The sequence below is a fragment of the Elephantulus edwardii genome, unplaced genomic scaffold, assembly GCF_000299155.1.
Source record: "Elephantulus edwardii isolate Elephantulus edwardi_28Jun2011 unplaced genomic scaffold, EleEdw1.0 scaffold00086, whole genome shotgun sequence".
Lineage (NCBI taxonomy): Eukaryota > Metazoa > Chordata > Mammalia > Macroscelidea > Macroscelididae > Elephantulus > Elephantulus edwardii.
The window spans coordinates 11,291,862-11,300,971 of NW_006399836.1; positions in this window are offsets into that span (position 1 = coordinate 11,291,862).

Here is a 9,110-nt window from a genome sequence, read left to right on the forward strand (position 1 = left end):
ACACCTCCGTTTTGTTTCTACCTTTGCTTCTTTCCCTCTGCAGAGGCATCTCCAGAGAGACCTGGGTCTCTCTGCTCTCTTTTGCCACAGCTGATCTCGTTCCCTCTCATACATTGTTTTCTCTTCCCCAGGGGGTAAAGCACAGACTCCTTCCTGAACCCTGAGCAAGGATCTGTGAAGAAAAACTGAAAGACACCGCAGCTGACACCATGAGCCCAGGGAAGGACAGCCCCAGCCCAGGTGGGTCTCCTCTCTCTGCTCAGGACGTGCAATTGTGCGTAGAAGCTCCAAACCTTAGGCAGCAACAGACGCATCAACAGTGGAGAAGGAATTGCATGAGCTGGCCTCTGCACTCCAGGAGAAATGCAGGGGCATCCCGCAGTTCTTGCAGGACTTCCCTTTCGGGTCATCTCCTAAGGGTGGCCTGGATTAGGGGTTCTCTTTCTCTCTATTTCTCCATACTTCATTAAATAATTTGGAAATGGCCTGAGGACAGTCTACAAGACAGGATGGAGGAGGAGACAGAAGCAGACACACAACTACGTCTCAAGGAGATGAGGTGGACCAGCAAACCACAGCAGCTCCTGCATTTCACCTGGTCTCCCTTTCTAGCCAGGGGCACTTGCCTTTCTGCTCTTGGCTAATCATGAGCTTTACAGAGACCTTTCCTTCCAGCCCCTTCCTGCTACCAGGCCACCATCTCTTCGGGGAGTCAGAACAACACTGAAGAGCTGAAGTCCCTCTGCACTGGTTTTGCCACATTCCGTCTAAACCACTTACAGAACCTTCACTGGGGAGGCCAGGCGAATTCTCCCTTGTGTTGTTAGAGACAAGAAATGTACTGTGTTCACAGGGTGGCCGAGGCGGTGCCTCCCACACAACAGGTCTTCACCATGTGGCATTCCCTTCCCTGTACCTGGAACCTCTTATTCCAGGTGGGAACCAGTTTTGCAGCCCCCCCCACAACCAAATCAAATCAAAGTGGTCTTGTTAGGGCCCCTCCCCAAGCCTTCTGGTGTTAAGAGCCTGTTAGTCATTTATGACGTCTTTTGGCAAGGATGAGTCTAAAGATCTCAAATCCACCTTGCACAAACCCACCCCATGGAGAAACCTGACTCTTGGGTATATCTCCCTGCTGCACCCCATCCATGAAATAAATGTATTCAGAGTCTAGGGTTCCCTTACTCTGAGCCCTGATTGCTTTTCTCCCTTCATTGATGCTAGGTTTCTTAACTCCTCACTGAGCTGCCCCAGCAATCAAATCAGATCGCTCAGAAACCAGCCTTGAGAGCAAACTGTGCTTCACTCGGTTATAAAGAATAAGGAAGGGGAGGAAAGAAAGAGACCAGGAGCTGCCTGGATGGCCCTGGGGTTCTAGAGGGTCAGGGCTGGCCGATTCCTGAGCATAAATAACAAGTATGGTGGCTAACAGTATGGCCGATGAAGGTATAAGTCCATTCACAGGTAACTTGGAAGAAAAGTCTGGCAATACACTTCCTAAAAACACTGACACTGAAACCCTATGGGGCACACACTGTTCTACCTTTAATGCATATGAGATCACTATTACCATGCATGACGTTAACTTGAGGACACCTGGCCTGTTTTCTAGTGGAAACAAGCTAATCGCTAAAGAACCAAGCACACTCACTTCTGCTGAGACGATCTCAACTCGTAGATGTTCTGCTCCATAGAAACTGCTCCACAGAAAGATCAGCAGTTCGAATCCACCAGGGAGTCTGCAGGCAGAAGCTAGACCACGTCCTCCTGCAAGACTAACAGCCCTGGGACCCCAGTGGGGGTCATTAAGATGGCAGTGAGTTTGGCTTCAGTGACTATAGTAACCGACATGCTTTCTACATGTCCAGCTCACACATGCGTATATACTGACCCCAGTCCCTCATGTGCAATGCCACAATCCTCAAAGCCATGGAAAACCTCACGTTTGTTGTTTGTTTTTTTTTTTTGTAGCTCATTTGAGCAGAAATCCTGACTTGAATTGATTTCAAGCTACTTCTATTTATTATCATTTTGTCCCCCAGTGGTTAAGAGCTCCCAGTGGACCACAAGGTTGACAGTTCAAACTCAACAGCTGCACTGAGAGAGAAAGGTGTGGCTGTCTACTTCGTAACAGCCGTGGAAGCCCTCGGGGGCTGTTCTGTCCTAACGGGTCACTGTGACTTAGAATTGACTAGGTGTCAACAGACTTGGGGTTTCTGATTTGTTTGTTAGCTTGAATGATAAGCAGACTGCAGAAGAAAGGTGATGGGAGCTTCCATAAAGAGCACAGCCTGGTTCCACTCTGTGTCATACAAGCCTAGTAACGTACGGGTGAACGGAGGGCAGAGGGGAACACTGACTCTGGGGCTGGACGTCTGGTCCTCTGTTGCTCTGAGCTGGGAGCGACTTGTTCCTCCACAAGCTACCGAGACACTGAGCAGGTGGTTCTGCCCCCAGAAGCAGGAGGAGTTGCATTTAACAACCTTGCTATGTGGTGTATGTTCTGCTGTAATTTCTACTAAATCATTTGTTTTCCTTTCCACCTAGAAAACAAACGTTTCATTCAGATCCAGGGCATCATTGAGCCAATCTGCCATTGGATGGGCCATGAGAAGTTAGAAAACCTACTGGATGATGAGAAAGCCTGGGAGCGATTTGTGGCTGAAACTGGCCTGTGCGGGTAACCTCCCGGGTGTTCCAGAAATGGCACCCGGTTCTCCCTGCTGGGTTACCAACCTCCTCCAGGCAGTCTCCTGGGGTTGAGGCTAAGGGTATAAATGGTCCCTGTGGAATGTTTCCTCCATCTTTCATTGGCACTTCAGGGCCTTGGGTCAAGAAGAGATGTACCCTGTCTGGATCATAGCCACCATCTGACAGCTGTCTAACCCTGGCCATGACACTCCACCACTCACCACCAGTGTCCTTATCTGCTGAGTTTTCTTGGGAGGAGAACAAGATAATGTTTATAAAGAGTTCAGCATGAAGACTGATACGTAACACATGTTCAAAAACGAAGTTTGGTGGGGGCAGACACCAAAGATCTCCTTCTGTGAGGTCAGAGTCAAGCAGGAATTCATCCCAATGCTCTCACCTGTGTTCCTGAGCACCTTTTCTGCCCGTTGTACAAACCGTTGTACAAACCCCACAGGATCCTTCTGCTGGTCCTCAGAGAAGCTGGGGCGGAGTAGACGTGAGCGGGGTAGGGGCCTGACTGTGCTCTGCCCGGCTCTGGGGCTCTCAGTAAGTTCCACTGTGTCTCAGGGGACATTGACCTATCTCCATTCAGTGGCAACAGGAATCAGTCTTACAGGTCTGTGGTGAAGGTTTAGAGTGAGGGACAGGTCACAGCTGGGGAACCAAGTGCAGTTATCTCATCCCAGGAGCCAAGGAGGCCTGGACACAGGAGCAGAGCTGGGGGTGAGGGCAGAGCAGGTTGGGGGAGTGGCTGGTAGGAAGGCTTGGGCAGCACAGCCAGGCTGGCAGGAGGTCAGATGCCTGAGTCACAGACGTATGGACACACTGGACCTGGCTGGGGACATTGAGTGGGACAAGGACATTCCTCCCCTCCTTGCTTTGATGAACTCAATGGTGAGCATTGACTGTATCAGTAAACTTCCCCTCCACAATCTAACTGACAGCTGGGGCCTTCTCCACTCTTTCCTGCTCGATACAGACATTTTCTCACTAAAAGGTGAGTCAACCCCATTAGGAAGGGACAGCCCAAGCAAAGTACTTTGACTCTCCTCTGTTAACTACAGCACTGATGACACATTCGTTGAGTACTCAGTGCTTGGCACAAGGTCTGTGGTTTGAACCCACTAAGTACTTCAGGAGGAGAAAGGTATGGCAGTCTAATTCTGTTGACATTACAGCCCTGGAGAGCAGAGGGGAGAATTTTTCTGTCCTCTAAGTCTAATCAACACCGTGATAGGATTCTGTTTTTCCTTCTTCACACAGCCCTGAGTTACAGGGAGGTTAACGTGCCTTACATTTGACTTCCAAAGTCAGAGTAAGCGGCTGCTGTTTTTTAAAATTAAAGCTCTTTGGCCCCATGTGTGCTCATAAATCCCCACCAGAGAGGGAAATACTTGCAAAGCTGATCTCTCTAAATGGAATTATCCTTAGGCCTAACTATTCATTTATTTAATTCCTCAAATCTCTGTTATCGTTATTGTAAGTTTTTGTTATCTTTTAGCAAGAGTCTTCGGTATCTTTTATTTTCCATTAAATTGCACATGGCCTTGGGATGCATGTGTTTAGTCATCATCAGTTAATTGCCAAGTGGGATGGTGGCTCTATCCTGAAATTGTGTCAAGAATCAGTCAAGGTGGCGTGCTGAGTGGAGCAAGGCTTCCTATTCAGGCTTGTGCTTCCCAGTCAACTGGGACAATAAGTTGACTCAGTGACCTTCAGCCAGGAAGATTCAAGGCATCAGGCCTTGGAAGAGAGTAGGTACCAGGCAAAACTCACACTTCTAGTTCTGAGTTTACTGAGAGCTCTAGATGCAGATCATTCTGCACCCATCCCATGTCTCTGTTCATCTGGGGAGCAGCCACTGTGCAAACACTTTGAGGAAGTGCTGCCTGGTCTATCATCTCCTGCAAAGGAACCTCATCTGGTGGACAACAAGAAACCATTCCACAGTTTATAGGCATTGAGGTCTCCAAGGAAGACATGGTTCAGTTACAGGTTCTGGATGGAACGGTAACTTCTTGGCAGGGTCCATCTGACGTCAGCAATGGCATCCTGGTGCCAGGGTCTCTTCTAAATCCTGCTTGAACTTCTGGAAGTTCCCTGTCTATGATGATTCTAGTCCTTTTTGAACAATCTTCAGTAGTATTTTGCTTGATTCATGATGTTGTTTGACAGTTTCCACATCCTGTTGGGTCACCTTTTTGGGGAATGGGAACACATATGGACCTCTTCCAATCCACTGACCAGACATGTGTCCTCCAAATTTCCTGGCATAGACTGGTGAATGTCTATCCATGTTTCATTGACTGTGGATCGCAACAAATTGTGGCTAACCTTGAGATGAATGGGAATCCCACATAACTTAATTGCACTCATGTGAAATCTATACTTGGACCAGGAAGAGGTAGTCAGAGTAGAGCATGGAAACACTGCGTGCTTTAGGATCAGGAAAGATGTGCATCAAGGATGCTTCCTATCTCCATACCTTTTCACTCTGTATGCAGAACAGCTCATTCAGGAGGCTAGACTTTCTGAGGAGAAATATGGTATCAGGGTTGGAGGAAGACTCACAAACAACCTGTGTTATGCAAATGACACATCCTTGCTTGCTGAAACTGAAGAGGACATAGGTCAGGAACATAGCCTTCAATATGCACTGAAGCTCAACATGTAGAAGACAAAGACTCTCCACTGGGCCAACTGGCAGCTTCACAATAGATCGAGTAGAGATTGAGATTGTTAACAACTTCAGCTTGCTTGGTTCTATAATCAATATTCTTGGCACCAGCAGTCATGGAATTAAAAGACCAAGTGCCCTGGGAAAGTCTGCTGTCAGGGATCTCTGTAGAGTACTGAAGAGCAACAATGTCATTCTGTAGACTAAATTGTGCCTGATACAGGCTATGGTCTTCGTAATTCTATGCATCAGAAAGTAGGACAATGACTAAGGATAATAGAAGAAAAACCGATGCCTTCAAATTGTGGTGCTGGAGAAGAGTGTTGAACATACCGTGGACTACCAAGAGAACAAACAGATCTGTCTTGGAGTGGGTAAAACCAAGCTGCTCCCTAAAAGCAAGGATTAGGAAGCTCCATCTCACATACTTTGTGTTTTGGTGTTCTGTTTTGTTTTGTTTTTTCTTGTTGTGTACCAATAAATCAGATCCAACTGGCACAGAATGAGATTGCCCCTCCTTCTCCAGGGGAGCATATAGTGGATTAGAACCACATGGCTTTGGGTTTGCAGCACAGCTTCTTGTTCTATGTCACCAGAGTTTCCTTTTTAGTTTTTTTTGTGTGTGTTTTATTTTGTTTTTTCCATCTCACATACTTTGGACACATGGCCAAGAGGGACCAGTACTTGGAGAATGATGTTCATCATTCTTGGAAGGGTGGAGGAACAGCACAAGACAGGGAGACTAAGGACGTGATGGATTGACTGGAAAAGTGGGATTGTCAGAGACAATAAGGTTGGCTCAGGATAAAACAGGGTTTAGAGCTGTTGTGCATTGGGTTGCTATGAGTCACAGGCGACTCGACAGCACACAGCAACAGTTTGGTGAGCACATCCAGGACTGTGTCTGTTAATTGAAACAAGTCAATTGGTGGCCCATCAATTCCTGATGCCTTATTTTTTGTCAATGCCTTAAATGTAGCTTCAACCAGAAGAATACCTACTTATATTTTATTGACTATCCAAAGGCATTTGACTCTGTGGATCAAAACAAGTTATGGTTAACATCGTGAAGAATAGAAATTTCCAGAGCACTTTACTGTGCTCCTGTGAAACCTATACCTTGACCAGCATGCTGTTGTGTGAACAGAACAAGGAAACATTACATGGTTTAAAGTTAAGAAGGGAGTGTATCAGGGTTGTGGTCTCTCTGCACCAATATTCTTCTGAATGCTGAACAAATAATTCAAGAATCTGGACTCTATGAAGAGGAATGTGGCACCAGATTCGGAGGGAGACTCATCGATAACCTGTGTTTTGTAGATGACACAATCTTGCCTGGTGACAGTGAGAAGGACTTGAAGCACTTGTTGTAGAAGATCAAAGTACACAGCCTTCAGTATAGATTGCATCTCAATGTCAAGAAGACAAAGATTCTTACCACTGGACTGATAGGCAACATCATGACAGAAGGAGAAAAGATAGAAAACGTCAACAACTTCATCTTACTTGGATCCACAATTAACAACCTTGGTACCAGCAGTCAGGAAATCAGTAGACCTATTGCACTGAGAAAGGGTGCAGTTCAGGACTCCTCCAAATTATTGGGGAGTAATGATGTCAGTTTGAGGACTAAGGTGCATCTAATTTAGGCCATGGTCTTTGACTTGCTATGCGTCTGAGAGCTGGACAATAAATAAGGATGACAAAAGAAGAATGGATGCCTTTGAGCTGCGAAGTTGGAGAAGAGTAGTGACCAAATGATGGACGGCCAAAAGAACAAGTACGTCTTAGAGCGGGTGCAGCCAGGATGCTCTTTGAAGGAAAGACGACGAGGCTCTGCCTCACATACATCAGACATGGTGCTAGGAGGGCTTATTATTCGGAGAGGGACATGATGCTCAGAAAGATACAGGGTTAGTGAAGGAGAGGAAGACTCTCAACCAGATGGATTGACATGGTGACTGCTGCAATGGGCTCTAATGTGTCAGGAAGCATGAGGATGGCGAAGGATAGGACAGGGTTCAGATCTATTGTTCAAAGGATCGATACGGTTGTATTCGACTTGACAGCATCTAACAACAACATAATCAGAAGAGACAGAGGAAGGCCATCTTGAAGGATGAGCATTGGTGCCCACTGACCAGGCAGTCTCATTGACACAAAGTGGAAATCTGTATGAACCCCTCTTGTGTTGCACAAGAAAGATTCTCTTCCTCCCCTGCTGGGAACAGATACAACAATGGACATACCTAATGGCATATCATGTTTATGCGTAGCTAAAATTTCCTGCACAGAGTAGCATCAGAGCAAGTGGAGAGAGATGTGTTGATAGGTCTCTGCAGTGGGATGTGTTTGGATGAAAACAGCCCTGGAACAAAGTCAGCCTATGAAGGATTAAAATTAAAATGGCTCCTATAGTTCTCAGCTAAGTTAAACTCAGGAATTTTCCACTGCCCCGTTTGTGTGCCCAAGAGACTACCCCACACCCAGTGTTCCAGGAAATCGCCTAACCTCAGGGTACCCGTTATCCGAGAACTGGCCGACCACAAGGGTTGGGCAAACAAGCTGATGTTTTAAGATTTGCCTGACTGTTAACTGTGCAAAAGTATGATAACGTGTAAGTGTGCTGTGTAATCCATGTATGAAGCCAAACCAATGAATTTAAACTGTGCTTTTATTACCCAATGAGAAGCTGACACCCTGTTGTATTCCCCTAGAGTGTATAAAAAGAGCCAAAATTGTCTGCTCGGGGTCGACACCTCTGTCTCCTGTGAGAGATACGTGTCGGCCCGGAGCTCCGCAATAAACCTCATGCTTTTACATCAAGCCAGTGTCTTGGAGTCTTGGGTCTTCGCCGTCCATTCGGAACAGGACCACCAGTTCGGGGGTCTTTCACCTACCTTCACAACCCACCCAAATATCAGGTGACATGTTCAGTTCTAATCAAAAGGTTCCATCATGGGCAAGGGGAAGATGTCAGATCATGCTCGGACTGTCTCTTGCCAATGGGACTGACTCACCCTTGAGTGAGAAAACACCTTTAGCTACCACGAAATAGCATCTGAAGATGATTTTTGCTTATTTACTTCCTTATTACATTAGTCCTATGAAGCTACAAGACGTTTCCATTGGAACAAAAGTCTTTGTAGTTATAGAATTCTTTTCTATTTGATTTGTAGTAACAGTTATAAGATTTGTGAAGGATAGATCTTCTCAAGACCGTTTTACAGACGGGAAAACTACTTTTATTTGAAATTGTTCACAGCTTTAGTTTGCTTGGCTCCACAGTCTCTTTCTTGGCACTCTCTTGGCACCAGCAGCCAGGAAATGAAAAGACATATTACGATGGAAAAGTCTGCTGTTAGGACCTCTCCAAAGTATTGAAGAGCAATGATGTCACTCTGAAGACTTAGGTGCACCTGATACAGCCCATGGTCTTTGCAATCATTTGTTATGCCTCAGAGAGTTGGACAATGACTAGGGAGGATATAAAGAGAATTGATGCTTTGAACTGTGGTGCTGGAGAAGAGTATTGAATATACCATGGACTTCTAAGAAAACAAACAGGTTCGTCTGGAGAGGGTTAAACTGGCTGTTCCTTGGAGGCAAGGATTCTGAGGCTTTGTCTGACATACTTTGGACATGTTGCAAGAATGGGCCAGTCCTTGGAGAGGGACATCATGCTTGGGAGGGTGGAGGGACAGCGCAGGAGGGGAAGACACCCTTTATGAGGTGGATT